Here is a 17,109-nt window from a genome sequence, read left to right as displayed (position 1 = left end):
CGTGGCTGTGCTGGGTGCGGGTCGCTGTGCGTGGCTGTGCTGAGTGCGGGTGGCTGTGCTGAGTGCGGGCGGCTGTGCGTGGCTGTGCTGAGTGCGGGCGGCTGTGCTTGGCTGTGCTGAGTGCGGGCGGCTGTGCTGAGTGCGGGTGGCTGTGCTTGGCTGTGCTGAGTGTGGGTGGCTGTGCTGAGTGCGGGCGGCTGTGCGTGGCTGTGCTGAGTGCGGCGGCTGTGCTTGGCTGTGCTGAGTGTGGGCGGATGTGCTTGGCTGTGCTGAGTGCGTGCGGCTGTGCTTGGCTGTGCTGAGTGCGGGCGGCGGTGCGCACCTGTGCTGAGTGCGGGTGGCTGTACGTGGCTGTGCTGAGTGCGGGTGGCTGTGCTTGGCTGTGCTGAGTGCGGGCAGCTGTGCTTGGCTGTGCTGAGTGCGGGCGGTGGTGCGCGGCTGTGCTGAGTGCGGGTGGCTGTACGCGGCTGTGCTGAGTGCGGGCGGCTGTGCACAACTGTGCTGCGTATGGGCGGCTGTGCGTGGCGGTGCTGAGTGCGGGCGCTGTGCGTGGCTGTGCTGAGTGCGGGCGGCTGTGCTGAGTGCGGGCGGCTGTGCGTGACTATGCTGAGTGTGGGCGGCTGTGCTTGGCTGTGCTGAGTGCGGGCGGCTGTGCTTGGCTGTGCTGAGTGCGGGCGGCTGTGCTTGGCTGTGCTGAGTGCAGGCGGCGGTGCGCAGCTGTGCTGAGTGCGGGCGGCGGCGCGCGGCTGTGCTGAGTGCGGTCGGCTGCGCGCGGCTGTGCTGAGTGCGGGTGGCTTTACGAGGCTGTGCTGAGTGCGGGCGGCTGTGCGCAACTGTGCTGCGTATGGGCGGCTGTGCGTGGCGGTGCTGAGTGTGGGCGCTGTGCGTGGCTGTGCTGAGTGCGGGCGGCTGTGCTGAGTGCAGGCGGCTGTGCGTGACTATGCTGAGTGTGGGCAGCTGTGCTGAGTGCGGGTGCCTGTGCGTGGCTGTGCTCAGTGCGGGCGGCTGTGCTGACTGCGGGCTGCTGTGCGTGGCTGTGCTGAGTGTGGGAGGCTGTGCGTGGCTGTGCTGAGTGCGGGTGGCTGTGCATGGCTGTGCTGAGTGCGGGTCTCTGTGCGTGGCTGTGCTGAGTGCGGGCGGCTGTGCGTGACTATGCTGACTGTGGGTGGCTGTGCGTGGCTGTGCTGAGTGCGGGTGCCTGTGCGTGGCTGTGCTGAGTGCGGGCGGCTGTGCTGAGTGTGGGAGGCTGTGCTTGCCTGTGCTGAGTGCGGGCGGCGGTGCGCAGCTGTGCTGAGTGCGGGCGGCTGTGCGCGGCTGTGCTGAGTGCGGGTGCTGTGCGTGGCTTTGCTGAGTGCGGGCGGCTGTGCTTGGCTGTGCTTACTGCGGGTGGCTGTGCGCGACTGTGCTGAGTGCGGGCGGCTGCGCGCGGCTGTGCTGCGTATGGGCGGCTGTGCGTGGCGGTGCTGAGTGCGGGCGCTGTGCGTGGATGTGCTGAGTGCGGACGGCTGTGCTGACTGCGGGCGGCTGTGCATGGCTGTGCAGAGTGTGGGAGGCTGTGCGTGGCTGTGCTGAGTTCGGGTGGCTGTGCGTGGCTGTGCTGAGTGCGGGTCGCTGTGCGTGGCTGTGCTGAGTGCGGGCGGCTGTGCGTGACTATGCTGAGTGTGGGCGGTTGTGCGTGGCTGTGCTGAGTGCGGGTGCCTGTGCGTGGCTGTGCTGAGTGCGGGCGGCTGTGCTGAGTGCGGGCGGCGGTGCGCAGCTGTGCTGAGTGCATGCGGCTGTGCGCGGCTGTGCTGAGTGCGGGCGGCTGTGCGCGGCTGTGCTGAGTGCGGGCGGCTGTGCGCGGCTGTGCTGCGTATGGGCGGCTGTGCGTGGCGGTGCTGAGTGCGGGCGGCTGAGCTGAGTGCAGACGGCTGTGAGTGACTATGCTGAATGCGGGCGGCTGTGCGTGGCTGTGCTGAGTGTGGGCGGCTGTGCTTGGCTGTGCTGAGTGCGGGCAGGTGTGCTTGGCTGTGCTGAGTGCGGGCGGCTGTGCTTGGCTGTGCTGAGTGCGGGCTTCGGTGCGCAGCTGTGCTGAGTGCGGGTGGCTGTGTGCGGCTGTGCTGAGTGCGGGTGGCTGTACGCGGCTGTGCTGAGTGTGGGTGGCTGTGCGCAACTGTGCTGCGTATGGGCGGCTGTGCGTGGCGGTGCTGAGTGCGGGCGCTGTGCGTGGCTGTGCTGAGTGCGGGCGGCTGTACTGAGTGCGGGCGGCTGTGCGTGACTATGCTGAGTGTGGGCGGCTGTGCTGAGTGCGGGTGCCTGTGCGTGGCTGTGCGCAGTGCGGGCGGCTGTGCTGACTGCGGGTGGCTGTGCGTGGCTGTGCTTAGTGTGGGAGGCTTTGCGTGGCTGTGCTGAGTGCGGGTGGCTGTGCGTGGCTGTGCTGAGTGCGGGTCGCTGTGCGTGGCTGTGCTGAGTGCGGGCGGCTGTGCGTGGCTGTGCTGAGTGCGGGCGGCTGTGCTTGGCTGTGCTGAGTGCGGGCGGCTGTGCTTGATGTGCTGAGTGCGGGCCACGGTTCGTGACTGTGCTGAGTGCGGGCGGCTGTGCGTGGCTGTGCTGAGTGCGGGTGGCTGTGCGTGGCGGTGCTGAGTGCGGGCACTGTGCGTGGCTGTGCTGAGTGCGGGCGGCTGTGCTGAGTGCGGGTGGCTGTGAGTGACTATGCTGAGTGTGGGCGGCTGTGCATGGCTGTGCTGAGTGCGGGTGCCTGTGCGTGGCTGTGCTGAGTGCGGGTCGCTGTGCATGGCTGTGCTGAGTGCGGGCGGCTGTGCGTGGCTGTGCTGAGTGCGGGCGGCTGTGCTTGGCTGTGCTGAGTGCAGGCGGCTGTGCTTGGCTGTGCTGAGTGCGGGTCGCTGTGCGTGGCTGTGCTGAGTGCGGGCGGCTGTGCTGAGTGCGGGCAGCTGTGCGTGACTGTGCTGAGTGCGGGTGGCTGTGCTTGGCTGTGCTGAGTGCGGGCGGCTGTGCGTGACTATGCTGAGTGTGGTCGGCTGTACGTGGCTGTGTTGAGTGCGGGTGCCTGTGCGTGGCTGTGCTCAGTGCGGGCGGCTGTGCTGACTGCGGGTGGCTGTGCGTGGCTGTGCTGAGTGTGGGAGGATTTGCGCGGCTGTGCTGAGTGCGGGTGGCTGTGCATGGCTGTGCTGAGTGCGGGTCGCTGTGCGTGGCTGTGCTGAGTGCGGGCGGCTGTGTGTGGCTGTGCTGAGTGCGGGCGGCTGTGCTTGGCTGTGCTGAGTGCGGGCGGCTGTGCTTGGCTGTGCTGAGTGCGGGCAGAGGTGCACGACTGTGCTGAGTGCGGGCGGCTGTGCGTGGCTGTGCTGAGTGCGGGTGGCTGTGCGTGGCTGTGCTGAGTGCGGGTCGCTGTGCGTGGCTGTGCTGAGTGCGGGCGGCTGTGCGTGACTATGCTGAGTGTGGGCGGTTGTGCGTGGCTGTGCTGAGTGCGGGTGCCTGTGCGTGGCTGTGCTGAGTGCGGGCGGCTGTGCTGAGTGCGGGCGGCGGTGCGCAGCTGTGCTGAGTGCATGCGGCTGTGCGCGGCTGTGCTGAGTGCGGGCGGCTGTGCGCGGCTGTGCTGAGTGCGGGCGGCTGTGCGCGGCTGTGCTGCGTATGGGCGGCTGTGCGTGGCGGTGCTGAGTGCGGGCGGCTGAGCTGAGTGCAGACGGCTGTGAGTGACTATGCTGAATGCGGGCGGCTGTGCGTGGCTGTGCTGAGTGTGGGCGGCTGTGCTTGGCTGTGCTGAGTGCGGGCAGGTGTGCTTGGCTGTGCTGAGTGCGGGCGGCTGTGCTTGGCTGTGCTGAGTGCGGGCTTCGGTGCGCAGCTGTGCTGAGTGCGGGTGGCTGTGTGCGGCTGTGCTGAGTGCGGGTGGCTGTACGCGGCTGTGCTGAGTGTGGGTGGCTGTGCGCAACTGTGCTGCGTATGGGCGGCTGTGCGTGGCGGTGCTGAGTGCGGGCGCTGTGCGTGGCTGTGCTGAGTGCGGGCGGCTGTACTGAGTGCGGGCGGCTGTGCGTGACTATGCTGAGTGTGGGCGGCTGTGCGTGGCTGTGCTGAGTGCGGGTGCCTGTGCGTGGCTGTGCGCAGTGCGGGCGGCTGTGCTGACTGCGGGTGGCTGTGCGTGGCTGTGCTTAGTGTGGGAGGCTTTGCGTGGCTGTGCTGAGTGCGGGTGGCTGTGCGTGGCTGTGCTGAGTGCGGGTCGCTGTGCGTGGCTGTGCTGAGTGCGGGCGGCTGTGCGTGGCTGTGCTGAGTGCGGGCGGCTGTGCTTGGCTGTGCTGAGTGCGGGCGGCTGTGCTTGATGTGCTGAGTGCGGGCCACGGTTCGTGACTGTGCTGAGTGCGGGCGGCTGTGCGTGGCTGTGCTGAGTGCGGGTGGCTGTGCGTGGCGGTGCTGAGTGCGGGCACTGTGCGTGGCTGTGCTGAGTGCGGGCGGCTGTGCTGAGTGCGGGTGGCTGTGAGTGACTATGCTGAGTGTGGGCGGCTGTGCATGGCTGTGCTGAGTGCGGGTGCCTGTGCGTGGCTGTGCTGAGTGCGGGTCGCTGTGCATGGCTGTGCTGAGTGCGGGCGGCTGTGCGTGGCTGTGCTGAGTGCGGGCGGCTGTGCTTGGCTGTGCTGAGTGCAGGCGGCTGTGCTTGGCTGTGCTGAGTGCGGGTCGCTGTGCGTGGCTGTGCTGAGTGCGGGCGGCTGTGCTGAGTGCGGGCAGCTGTGCGTGACATTGCTGAGTGCGGGTGGCTGTGCTTGGCTGTGCTGAGTGCGGGCGGCTGTGCGTGACTATGCTGAGTGTGGTCGGCTGTACGTGGCTGTGCTGAGTGCGGGTGCCTGTGCGTGGCTGTGCTCAGTGCGGGCGGCTGTGCTGACTGCGGGTGGCTGTGCGTGGCTGTGCTGAGTGTGGGAGGATTTGCGCGGCTGTGCTGAGTGCGGGTGGCTGTGCATGGCTGTGCTGAGTGCGGGTCGCTGTGCGTGGCTGTGCTGAGTGCGGGCGGCTGTGTGTGGCTGTGCTGAGTGCGGGCGGCTGTGCTTGGCTGTGCTGAGTGCGGGCGGCTGTGCTTGGCTGTGCTGAGTGCGGGCGGAGGTGCACGACTGTGCTGAGTGCGGGCGGCTGTGCGTGGCTGTGCTGAGTGCGGGTGGCTGTGCGTGGCTGTGCTGAGTGCGGGCACTGTGCGTGGCTGTGCTGAGTGCGGGTGGCTGTGCTGAGTGCTGGTGGCTGTGAGTGACTATGCTGAGTGTGGACGGCTGTGCGTGGCTATGCTGAGTGCGGGTGCCTGTGTGTGGCTGTGCTGAGTGCGGGCGGCTGTGCTGACTGCAGGCGGCTGTGCGTGGCTGTGCTGAGTGCGGGCGGCTGTGCTGAGTGCGGGCAGCTGTGCGTGGCTGTGCTGAGTGCGGGCGGCTGTGCTTGGCTGTGCTGAGTGCGGGCGGCTGTGCTTGGCTGTGCTGAGTGCGGGCGGCTGTGCGTGGTTGTGCTGATTGCGGGTGGCTTTGCTGAGTGTGGGCGGCTGTGCGTGGCTGTGCTCAGTGCGGGCAGCTGTGCGTGGCTGTCCTGAGTGCGGGAGGCTGTGCGTGGCTGTGCTCAGTGTGGGCGGCTGTGCGTGGCTGTCCTGAGTGCGGGTGGCTGTGCTGAGTGTGGGCGGCTGTGCGTGGCTGTGCTGATTGCGTGAGGCTGTGGTGAGTGTGGGCGGCTGTGCGTGGCTGTGCTGATTGCAATCAGCTGTGGGTGGCTGTGCTGAGTGTGAGCAGCTGTGCGTGGCTGTGCTGAGTGCGGGCAGCTGTGCGTGCCTGTGCTGAGTGTTGAGTGTGGGCGGCTGTGCGTGGCTGTGCGGAGTGCGGGCAGCTGTATGTGGCTGTGTTGAGTGCGGGCGGCTGTGCGTGGCTGTGCTGAGTGCGGGCGGCTGTGCGTGGCTGTGCTGAGTGGGGGCAGCTGTGCGTGGCTGTGCTGAGTGTTGAGTGTGGGCGGCTGTGCGTGGCTGTGCGGAGTGCGGGTGGCTGTATGTGGCAGTGCTGAGTGCGGGCGGCTGTGCGTGGCTGTGCTGAGTGCGGGCGGCTGTGCGTTGCGGTGCTGAGTGCGGGCGGCTGTGCTGAGTGCGGGTGGCTGTGCTGAGTGCGGGTGGCTGATCTGAGTATGGGCAGCTGTGCTGAGTGTGGGCGGCTCTGCATGGCTGTGCTGAATGCGGGCAGCTGTGCGTGGCTGTGCTGAGTGCGGTTGGCTGTGCGTGGCTGTGCTGAGTGTGGGCGGCTGTGCGTGGCTGTGCTGATTGCGGGCAGCTGTGCGTGGCTGTCCTGAGTGCGGGCGGCTATGCGTGGCTGTGCTGAGTGCGGGTGGCTGTGCTGAGTGATGGTGGCTGTGCGTGGCTTTGCTGAGTGCGGGCGGCTGTGCATGGCTGTGCTGAATGCAGGCGGCTGTGCTGAGTGTGAGCGGCTGTGCGTAGCTGTGCTCAGTGCGGGCAGCTGTGCGTGGCTGTCCTGAGTGCGGGAGGCTGTGCGTGGCTGTGCTCAGTGTGGGCGGCTGTGCGTGGCTGTCCTGAGTGCGGGTGGCTATGCTGAGTGTGGGCGGCTGTGCGTGGCTGTGCTGATTGCGGGAGGCTGTGGTGAGTGTGGGCGGCTGTGCGTGGCTGTGCTGATTGCAATCAGCTGTGGGTGGCTGTGCTGAGTGTGAGCAGCTGTGCGTGGCTGTGCTGAGTGCGGGCAGCTGTGCGTGGCTGTGCTGAGTGTTGAGTGTGGGCGGCTGTGCGTGGCTGTGCGGAGTGCGGGCAGCTGTATGTGGCTGTGTTGAGTGCGGGCGGCTGTGCGTGGCTGTGCTGAGTGCGGGCGGCTGTGCGTGGCTGTGCTGAGTGGGGGCAGCTGTGCGTGGCTGTGCTGAGTGTTGAGTGTGGGCGGCTGTGCGTGGCTGTGCGGAGTGCGGGTGGCTGTATGTGGCTGTGCTGAGTGCGGGCGGCTGTGCGTGACTGTGCTGAGTGCGGGCGGCTGTGCGCGGCTGTGCTGAGTGCGGGCAGCTGTGTGCGGCTGTGCTGAGTGCGGGCGGCTGTGTTGAGTGCAGGGCGGCTGTGCGTGGCTGTGCTGAGTGCAGGCGGCTGTGCGTGGCTGTGCTGAGTGCGGGCAGCTGTGCGCGGCTCTGCTGAGTGCGGGCGGCTGTGCGTTGCGGTGCTGAGTGCGGGCGGCTGTGCTGAGTGCGGGTGGCTGTGCTGAGTGCGGGTGGCTGATCTGAGTATGGGCAGCTGTGCTGAGTGTGGGCGGCTCTGCATGGCTGTGCTGAATGCGGGCAGCTGTGCGTGGCTGTGCTGAGTGCGGTTGGCTGTGCGTGGCTGTGCTGAGTGTGGGCGGCTGTGCGTGGCTGTGCTGATTGCGGGCAGCTGTGCGTGGCTGTCCTGAGTGCGGGCGGCTATGCGTGGCTGTGCTGAGTGCGGGTGGCTGTGCTGAGTGATGGTGGCTGTGCGTGGCTTTGCTGAGTGCGGGCGGCTGTGCATGGCTGTGCTGAATGCAGGCGGCTGTGCTGAGTGTGAGCGGCTGTGCGTAGCTGTGCTGAGTGCGGGCGGCTGTGCTGAGTGCGAGCGGCTGTGCTGAGTGTGGTCGGCTTTGTGTGGCTGTGCTGAGTGTGGGCGGCTGTGCGTGGCTGTGCTGAGTGTGGGCCACTGTGTGTGGCTGTGCTGCGGGCGGGCGGCTGTGCGTGGCGGTGCTGAGTGCGGGTGCCTGTGCGTGGCTGTGCTGAGTGTGGGTCGCTGTGCATGGCTGTGCTGAGTGCGGGCGGCTGTGCTGACTGCGGATGGCTGTGCGTGGCTGTGCTGAGTGTGGGAGGATTTGCGCGGCTGTGCTGAGTGCGGGTGGCTGTGCGTGGCTGTGCTGAGTGCGGGTTGCTGTGCGTGGCTGTGCTGAGTGCGTGCGGCTGTGCGTGGCTGTGCTGAGTGCGGGCGGCTGTGCTTGGCTGTGCTGAGTGCGGGCGGCTGTGCTTGGCTGTGCTGAGTGCGGGCGGCGGTGCACGACTGTGCTGAGTGCGCGCGGCTGTGCGCGGCTGTGCTGAGTGCGGGTGGCTGTGCGTGGTGGTGCTGAGTGCGGGCACTGTGCGTGGCTGTGCTGAGTGCGGGTGGCTGTGCTGAGTGCTGGTGGCTGTGAGTGACTATGCTGAGTGTGGGCGGCTGTGCGTGGCGGTGCTGAGTGTGGGCGCTGTGCGTGGCTGTGCTGAGTGCGGGCGGCTGTGCTGAGTGCAGGCGGCTGTGCGTGACTATGCTGAGTGTGGGCAGCTGTGCTGAGTGCGGGTGTCTGTGCGTGGCTGTGCTCAGTGCGGGCGGCTGTGCTGACTGCGGGCTGCTGTGCGTGGCTGTGCTGAGTGTGGGAGGCTGTGCGTGGCTGTGCTGAGTGCGGGTGGCTGTGCATGGCTGTGCTGAGTGCGGGTCTCTGTGCGTGGCTGTGCTGAGTGCGGGCGGCTGTGCGTGACTATGCTGACTGTGGGTGGCTGTGCGTGGCTGTGCTGAGTGCGGGTGCCTGTGCGTGGCTGTGCTGAGTGCGGGCGGCTGTGCTGAGTGTGGGAGGCTGTGCTTGCCTGTGCTGAGTGCGGGCAGCGGTGCGCAGCTGTGCTGAGTGCGGGCGGCTGTGCGCGGCTGTGCTGAGTGCGGGCGGCTGTGCGTGGCTGTGCTGAGTGTGGGCCGCTGTGTGTGGCTGTGCTGCGGGCGGGCGGCTGTGCGTGGCGGTGCTGAGTGCGGGTGCCTGTGCGTGGCTGTGCTGAGTGTGGGTCGCTGTGCATGGCTGTGCTGAGTGCGGGCGGCTGTGCTGACTGCGGATGGCTGTGCGTGGCTGTGCTGAGTGTGGGAGGATTTGCGCGGCTGTGCTGAGTGCGGGTGGCTGTGCGTGGCTGTGCTGAGTGCGGGTTGCTGTGCGTGGCTGTGCTGAGTGCGTGCGGCTGTGCGTGGCTGTGCTGAGTGCGGGCGGCTGTGCTTGGCTGTGCTGAGTGCGGGCGGCTGTGCTTGGCTGTGCTGAGTGCGGGCGGCGGTGCACGACTGTGCTGAGTGCGCGCGGCTGTGCGCGGCTGTGCTGAGTGCGGGTGGCTGTGCGTGGTGGTGCTGAGTGCGGGCACTGTGCGTGGCTGTGCTGAGTGCGGGTGGCTGTGCTGAGTGCTGGTGGCTGTGAGTGACTATGCTGAGTGTGGGCGGCTGTGCGTGGCGGTGCTGAGTGTGGGCGCTGTGCGTGGCTGTGCTGAGTGCGGGCGGCTGTGCTGAGTGCAGGCGGCTGTGCGTGACTATGCTGAGTGTGGGCAGCTGTGCTGAGTGCGGGTGTCTGTGCGTGGCTGTGCTCAGTGCGGGCGGCTGTGCTGACTGCGGGCTGCTGTGCGTGGCTGTGCTGAGTGTGGGAGGCTGTGCGTGGCTGTGCTGAGTGCGGGTGGCTGTGCATGGCTGTGCTGAGTGCGGGTCTCTGTGCGTGGCTGTGCTGAGTGCGGGCGGCTGTGCGTGACTATGCTGACTGTGGGTGGCTGTGCGTGGCTGTGCTGAGTGCGGGTGCCTGTGCGTGGCTGTGCTGAGTGCGGGCGGCTGTGCTGAGTGTGGGAGGCTGTGCTTGCCTGTGCTGAGTGCGGGCGGCGGTGCGCAGCTGTGCTGAGTGCGGGTGGCTGTGCGCGGCTGTGCTGAGTGCGGGCGGCTGTGCGCAGCTGTGCTGCGTACGGGCGGCTGTGCGTGGCGGTGCTGAGTGCGGGTGCTGTGCGTGGCTTTGCTGAGTGCGGGCGGCTGTGCTTGGCTGTGCTTACTGCGGGTGGCTGTGCGCGACTGTGCTGAGTGCGGGCGGCTGCGCGCGGCTGTGCTGCGTATGGGCGGCTGTGCGTGGCGGTGCTGAGTGCGGGCGCTGTGCGTGGATGTGCTGAGTGCGGACGGCTGTGCTGACTGCGGGCGGCTGTGCATGGCTGTGCAGAGTGTGGGAGGCTGTGCGTGGCTGTGCTGAGTTCGGGTGGCTGTGCGTGGCTGTGCTGAGTGCGGGTCGCTGTGCGTGGCTGTGCTGAGTGCGGGCGGCTGTGCGTGACTATGCTGAGTGTGGGCGGTTGTGCGTGGCTGTGCTGAGTGCGGGTGCCTGTGCGTGGCTGTGCTGAGTGCGGGCGGCTGTGCTGAGTGCATGCGGCTGTGCGCGGCTGTGCTGAGTGCGGGCGGCTGTGCGCGGCTGTGCTGAGTGCGGGCGGCTGTGCGCGGCTGTGCTGTGTATGGGCGGCTGTGCGTGGCGGTGCTGAGTGCGGGCGGCTGAGCTGAGTGCAGACGGCTGTGAGTGACTATGCTGAATGCGGGCGGCTGTGCGTGGCTGTGCTGAGTGTGGGCGGCTGTGCTTGGCTGTGCTGAGTGCGGGCAGGTGTGCTTGGCTGTGCTGAGTGCGGGCGGCTGTGCTTGGCTGTGCTGAGTGCGGGCTTCGGTGCGCAGCTGTGCTGAGTGCGGGTGGCTGTGTGCGGCTGTGCTGAGTGCAGGTGGCTGTACGCGGCTGTGCTGAGTGTGGGTGTCTGTGCGCAACTGTGCTGCGTATGGGCGGCTGTGCGTGGCGGTGCTGAGTGCGGGCGCTGTGCGTGGCTGTGCTGAGTGCGGGCGGCTGTACTGAGTGCGGGCGGCTGTGCGTGACTATGCTGAGTGTGGGCGGCTGTGCGTGGCTGTGCTGAGTGCGGGTGCCTGTGCGTGGCTGTGCGCAGTGCGGGCGGCTGTGCTGACTGCGGGTGGCTGTGCGTGGCTGTGCTTAGTGTGGGAGGCTTTGCGTGGCTGTGCTGAGTGCGGGTGGCTGTGCGTGGCTGTGCTGAGTGCGGGTCGCTGTGCGTGGCTGTGCTGAGTGCGGGCGGCTGTGCGTGGCTGTGCTGAGTGCGGGCGGCTGTGCTTGGCTGTGCTGAGTGCGGGCGGCTGTGCTTGATGTGCTGAGTGCGGGCCACGGTTCGTGACTGTGCTGAGTGCGGGCGGCTGTGCGTGGCTGTGCTGAGTGCGGGTGGCTGTGCGTGGCGGTGCTGAGTGCGGGCACTGTGCGTGGCTGTGCTGAGTGCGGGCGGCTGTGCTGAGTGCGGGTGGCTGTGAGTGACTATGCTGAGTGTGGGCGGCTGTGCATGGCTGTGCTGAGTGCGGGTGCCTGTGCGTGGCTGTGCTGAGTGCGGGTCGCTGTGCATGGCTGTGCTGAGTGCGGGCGGCTGTGCATGGCTGTGCTGAGTGCGGGCGGCTGTGCTTGGCTGTGCTGAGTGCAGGCGGCTGTGCTTGGCTGTGCTGAGTGCGGGTCGCTGTGCGTGGCTGTGCTGAGTGCGGGCGGCTGTGCTGAGTGCGGGCAGCTGTGCGTGACTGTGCTGAGTGCGGGTGGCTGTGCTTGGCTGTGCTGAGTGCGGGCGGCTGTGCGTGACTATGCTGAGTGTGGTCGGCTGTACGTGGCTGTGCTGAGTGCGGGTGCCTGTGCGTGGCTGTGCTCAGTGCGGGCGGCTGTGCTGACTGCGGGTGGCTGTGCGTGGCTGTGCTGAGTGTGGGAGGATTTGCGCGGCTGTGCTGAGTGCGGGTGGCTGTGCATGGCTGTGCTGAGTGCGGGTCGCTGTGCGTGGCTGTGCTGAGTGCGGGCGGCTGTGTGTGTCTGTGCTGAGTGCGGGCGGCTGTGCTTGGCTGTGCTGAGTGTGGGCGGCTGTGCTTGGCTGTGCTGAGTGCGGGCGGAGGTGCACGACTGTGCTGAGTGCGGGCGGCTGTGCGCGGCTGTGCTGAGTGCGGGTGGCTGTGCGTGGCTGTGCTGAGTGCGGGCACTGTGCGTGGCTGTGCTGAGTGCGGGTGGCTGTGCTGAGTGCTGGTGGCTGTGAGTGACTATGCTGAGTGTGGGCGGCTGTGCGTGGCTGTGCTGAGTGCGGGTGCCTGTGTGTGGCTGTGCTGAGTGCGGGCGGCTGTGCTGACTGCAGGCGGCTGTGCGTGGCTGTGCTGAGTGCGGGCGGCTGTGCTGAGTGCGGGCAGCTGTGCGTGGCTGTGCTGAGTTCGGGCGGCTGTGCTTGGCTGTGCTGAGTGCGGGCGGCTGTGCTTGGCTGTGCTGAGTGCGGGCGGCTGTGCGTGGTTGTGCTGATTGCGGGTGGCTTTGCTGAGTGTGGGCGGCTGTGCGTGGCTGTGCTCAGTGCGGGCAGCTGTGCGTGGCTGTCCTGAGTGCGGGAGGCTGTGCGTGGCTGTGCGTGGCTGTGCTCAGTGTGGGCGGCTGTGCGTGGCTGTCCTGAGTGCGGGTGGCTGTGCTGAGTGTGGGCGGCTGTGCGTGGCTGTGCTGATTGCGGGAGGCTGTGGTGAGTGTGGGCGGCTGTGCGTGGCTGTGCTGATTGCAATCAGCTGTGGGTGGCTGTGCTGAGTGTGAGCAGCTGTGCGTGGCTGTGCTGAGTGCGGGCAGCTGTGCGTGGCTGTGCTGAGTGTTGAGTGTGGGCGGCTGTGCGTGGCTGTGCGGAGTGCGGGCGGCTGTATGTGGCTGTGTTGAGTGCGGGCAGCTGTGCGTGGCTGTGCTGAGTGCGGGCGGCTGTGCGTGGCTGTGCTGAGTGGGGGCAGCTGTGCGTGGCTGTGCTGAGTGTTGAGTGTGGGTGGCTGTGCGTGGCTGTGCGGAGTGCGGGTGGCTGTATGTGGCTGTGCTGAGTGCGGGCGGCTGTGCGTGGCTGTGCTGAGTGCGGGCGGCTGTGCGCGGCTGTGCTGAGTGCGGGCAGCTGTGTGCGGCTGTGCTGAGTGCGGGCGGCTGTGTTGAGTGCAGGGCGGCTGTGCGTGGCTGTGCTGAGTGCAGGCGGCTGTGCGTGGCTGTGCTGAGTGCGGGCAGCTGTGCGCGGCTCTGCTGAGTGCGGGCGGCTGTGCGTTGCGGTGCTGAGTGCGGGCGGCTGTGCTGAGTGCGGGTGGCTGTGCTGAGTGCGGGTGGCTGATCTGAGTATGGGCAGCTGTGCTGAGTGTGGGCGGCTCTGCATGGCTGTGCTGAATGCGGGCAGCTGTGCGTGGCTGTGCTGAGTGCGGTTGGCTGTGCGTGGCTGTGCTGAGTGTGGGCGGCTGTGCGTGGCTGTGCTGATTGCGGGCAGCTGTGCGTGGCTGTCCTGAGTGCGGGCGGCTATGCGTGGCTGTGCTGAGTGCGGGTGGCTGTGCTGAGTGATGGTGGCTGTGCGTGGCTTTGCTGAGTGCGGGCGGCTGTGCATGGCTGTGCTGAATGCAGGCGGCTGTGCTGAGTGTGAGCGGCTGTGCGTAGCTGTGCTGAGTGCGGGCGGCTGTGCTGAGTGCGAGCGGCTGTGCTGAGTGTGGTCGGCTTTGTGTGGCTGTGCTGAGTGTGGGCGGCTGTGCGTGGCTGTGCTGAGTGTGGGCCGCTGTGTGTGGCTGTGCTGCGGGCGGGCGGCTGTGCGTGGCGGTGCTGAGTGCGGGTACCTGTGCGTGGCTGTGCTGAGTGTGGGTCGCTGTGCATGGCTGTGCTGAGTGCGGGCGGCTGTGCTGACTGCGGGTGGCTGTGCGTGGCTGTGCTGAGTGTGGGAGGATTTGCGCGGCTGTGCTGAGTGCGGGTGGCTGTGCGTGGCTGTGCTGAGTGCGGGTTGCTGTGCGTGGCTGTGCTGAGTGCGTGCGGCTGTGCGTGGCTGTGCTGAGTGCGGGCGGCTGTGCTTGGCTGTGCTGAGTGCGGGCGGCTGTGCTTGGCTGTGCTGAGTGCGGGCGGCGGTGCACGACTGTGCTGAGTGCGCGCGGCTGTGCGCGGCTGTGCTGAGTGCGGGTGGCTGTGCGTGGTGGTGCTGAGTGCGGGCACTGTGCGTGGCTGTGCTGAGTGCGGGTGGCTGTGCTGAGTGCTGGTGGCTGTGAGTGACTATGCTGAGTGTGGGCGGCTGTGCGTGGCTGTGCTGAGTGCGGGTGCCTGTGTGTGGCTGTGCTGAGTGCGGGCGGCTGCGCTGACTGCAGGCGGCTGTGCGTGGCTGTGCTGAGTGCGGGCGGCTGTGCTGAGTGCGGGCAGCTGTGCGTGGCTGTGCTGAGTGTGGGCGGCTGTGCTTGGCTGTGCTGAGTGTGGGCGGGTGTGCTGAGTGTGGGCGGCTGTGCGTGGCTGTGCTGATTGCGGGAGGCTGTGGTGAGTGTGGGCGGCTGTGCGTGGCTGTGCTCAGTGCGGGCAGCTGTGCGTGGCTGTCCTGAGTGCGGGAGGCTGTGCGTGGCTGTGCTCAGTGTGGGCGGCTGTGCGTGGCTGTCCTGAGTGCGGGTGGCTGTGCTGAGTGTGGGCGGCTGTGCGTGGCTGTGCTGATTGCGGGAGGCTGTGGTGAGTGTGGGCGGCTGTGCGTGGCTTTGCTGATTGCAATCTGCTGTGGGTGGCTGTGCTGAGTGCGGGCGGCTGTGCGTGGCTGTGCTGAGTGTGAGCAGCTGTGCGTGGCTGTGCAGAGTGCGGGCAGCTGTGCGTGGCTGTGCTGAGTGTTGAGTGTGGGCGGCTGTGAGTGGCTGTGCGGAGTGTGGGCGGCTGTATGTGGCTGTGCTGAGTGTTGAGTGTGGGCGTCTGTGCGTGGCTGTGCGGAGTGCGGGCGGCTGTATGTGGCTGTGCTGAGTGCGGGCGGCTGTGCGTGGCTGTGCTGAGTGCGGGCGGCTGTGCGCGGCTGTGCTGAGTGCGGGCAGCTGTGTGCGGCTGTGCTGAGTGCGGGCGGCTGTGTTGAGTGCAGGGCGGCTGTGCGTGGCTGTGCTTAGTGCAGGCGGCTGTGCGTGGCTGTGCTGAGTGCGGGCAGCTGTGCGCGGCTCTGCTGAGTGCGGGCGGTTGTGCGTTGCGGTGCTGAGTGCGGGCGGCTGTGCTGAGTGCGGGTGGCTGTGCTGAGTGCGGGCGGCTGATCTGAGTATGGGCAGCTGTGCTGAGTGTGGGCGGCTCTGCATGGCTGTGCTGAATGCGGGCAGCTGTGCGTGGCTGTGCTGAGTGCGGTTGGCTGTGCGTGGCTGTGCTGAGTGTGGGCGGCTGTGCGTGGCTGTGCTGATTGCGGGCAGCTGTGCGTGGCTGTCCTGAGTGCGGGCGGCTATGCGTGGCTGTGCTGAGTGCGGGTGGCTGTGCTGAGTGATGGTGGCTGTGCGTGGCTTTGCTGAGTGCGGGCGGCTGTGCATGGCTGTGCTGAATGCAGGCGGCTGTGCTGAGTGTGAGCGGCTGTGCGTAGCTGTGCTGAGTGCGGGCGGCTGTGCTGAGTGCGGTCGGCTTTGTGTGGCTGTGCTGAGTGTGGGCGGCTGTGCGTGGCTGTGCTGAGTGCGAGCCGCTGTGTGTGGCTGTGCTGCGGGCGGGCGGCTGTGCGTGGCTGTGCTGAGTGCGGTCGGCTGTGCGTGGCGGTGCTGAGTGCTGGCGGCTCTGCATGGCTCTGATGAGTGCGGGCGGCTGTGCATGGCTGTGCTGAGTGCGGACTGCTGTGCGTGGCGGTGCTGAATTCAGGTGGCTGTGCGTGGCGGTGCTGAGTGTGGGCGGCTGTGCGTGGTGGTGCTGAGTGCGGGCGGCTGTGCGTGGCGGTGCTGAGTGCGGGCGGCTGTGCGTGGCGGTGCTCAGTGCGGGCGGCTGTGCGTGGCTGTGCTGAGTGCAGGCGTCTGTGCGTGGCTGTACTGAGTGCGGGCGGCTGTGCGCGGCTGTTCTGAGTGCGGGTGGCTGTGCGTGGCTGTGTTGAGTGCGGGCAGCTGTGCGTGGCTGTGCTGAGTGTGGTCGGCTGTGCGTGGCTGTGCTGAGTGCGGGCGGCTGTACTTACTGCCTGAGTGCGGCGCTGGCTATAATGGATACAGCACCCCTGCAGCCAGCAAAGCGAGGGCTGACTCCGCCCACTTGCGTCACTGGTCACATGCTGGTGGTGATATCATCGAAGGTCCCCATGGAGCCCCCATGGCCGGTATATTAGGGGGGATACAGGTGTGTGTGGAGCCCTCATGGCTGCTATATTGTGGGGGATACGCGGATGTGTGGAGCCCCCATGGCCGGTATATGGGGGGGAGGATAAGTAAGTTCGGCTGCGTCACTCTGGTCCAGACTTCGCAGGCGCGGTGCGTCATGCTTGCACAGTCTATAAAAGCTTCTGACAGAGTGACGCTCCCACCGTTATATTATAGATATATATACACTGTGTTCCAAATTATTATGCAAATTGGATTTAGGTGTCATAAAGATTTAATCGTTTTGTTTTTCAAATAAACTCATGGATGGTATTGTGACTCAGGGCTCAGTGGATCACTGAAATCAGTCTTAAACACATGTGATAATTAGTTTTCCAGGTGATTCTAATTAAAGGAAAACTACTTAAAAATGATATTCCACATTATTAAGCAGGCCACAGGTTTCAAGCAATATGGGAAAGAAAAAGGATCTCTCTGCTGCTGAAAAGCATCAAATAGTGCAATGCCTTGGTGAAGGGATGAAAACATTAGAAATTTTCCAAAAACATAAGCGTGATCATCGTACTGTTAAGAGATTTGTGGCTGTATCTGAGCACAAATGTGTTTGTGCTGATAAAGGTATAATGAGGAAGATTTCTGCCAGGCAAGTTCATCGGATTAAGAGAGCAGCTGCTAAAAAGCCATTACAAAGCAGCAAACAGATATTTGAAGCTGCTGGTGCCTCTGGAGTCCCTCGAACCTCAAGGTGTAGGATCCTTCAAAGGCTTGCTGTGGTGCATAAACCTACTATTCGGCCACCCTTAAACAGTGTTCACAAGCAGAAATGGTTGTATTGGGCCCACCCATACATGAAGACTAATTTCCAAACAGTCTTGTTTACTGATAAGTGTTGAGCAACCCTGGATGGTCCAGATGGATGGAGTAGTGGATGGTTGGTGAATGGCCACCATGTCCCAACAAGGCTGCAACGTCAGCGAGGAGGTGGAGGAGTCATGTTTTGGGCCAGAATCATGGGAAACAGCTGGTAAGGCCCTTTAAGGTTCCTGAAGGTGTGAAAATGACCTCTGCAAAGTATATAGATTTTCTGACTGACAACTTTCTTCTATGGCCTAAAAAGCAGAAACGTGCCTTCAGGAGCAAAATCATCTTCATGCTGACAATGCCCCATCTCATGCTGCAAAGAATACCTCTGAGTCATTGGCTGCTATGGGCATAAAAGGAGATAAACTCATGGTGTGGCCACCATCTTCCCCTGACCTCAACCCTATAGAGAACCTTTAGAGGATCATCAAGCAAAAGATCTATGAGGGTGAGAGGCAGTTCACATCCAAACAGCAGCT

The sequence above is a fragment of the Ranitomeya variabilis genome, chromosome 4 (genome assembly GCF_051348905.1).
Source record: "Ranitomeya variabilis isolate aRanVar5 chromosome 4, aRanVar5.hap1, whole genome shotgun sequence".
Lineage (NCBI taxonomy): Eukaryota > Metazoa > Chordata > Amphibia > Anura > Dendrobatidae > Ranitomeya > Ranitomeya variabilis.
This window is presented reverse-complemented; position numbering follows the sequence as displayed.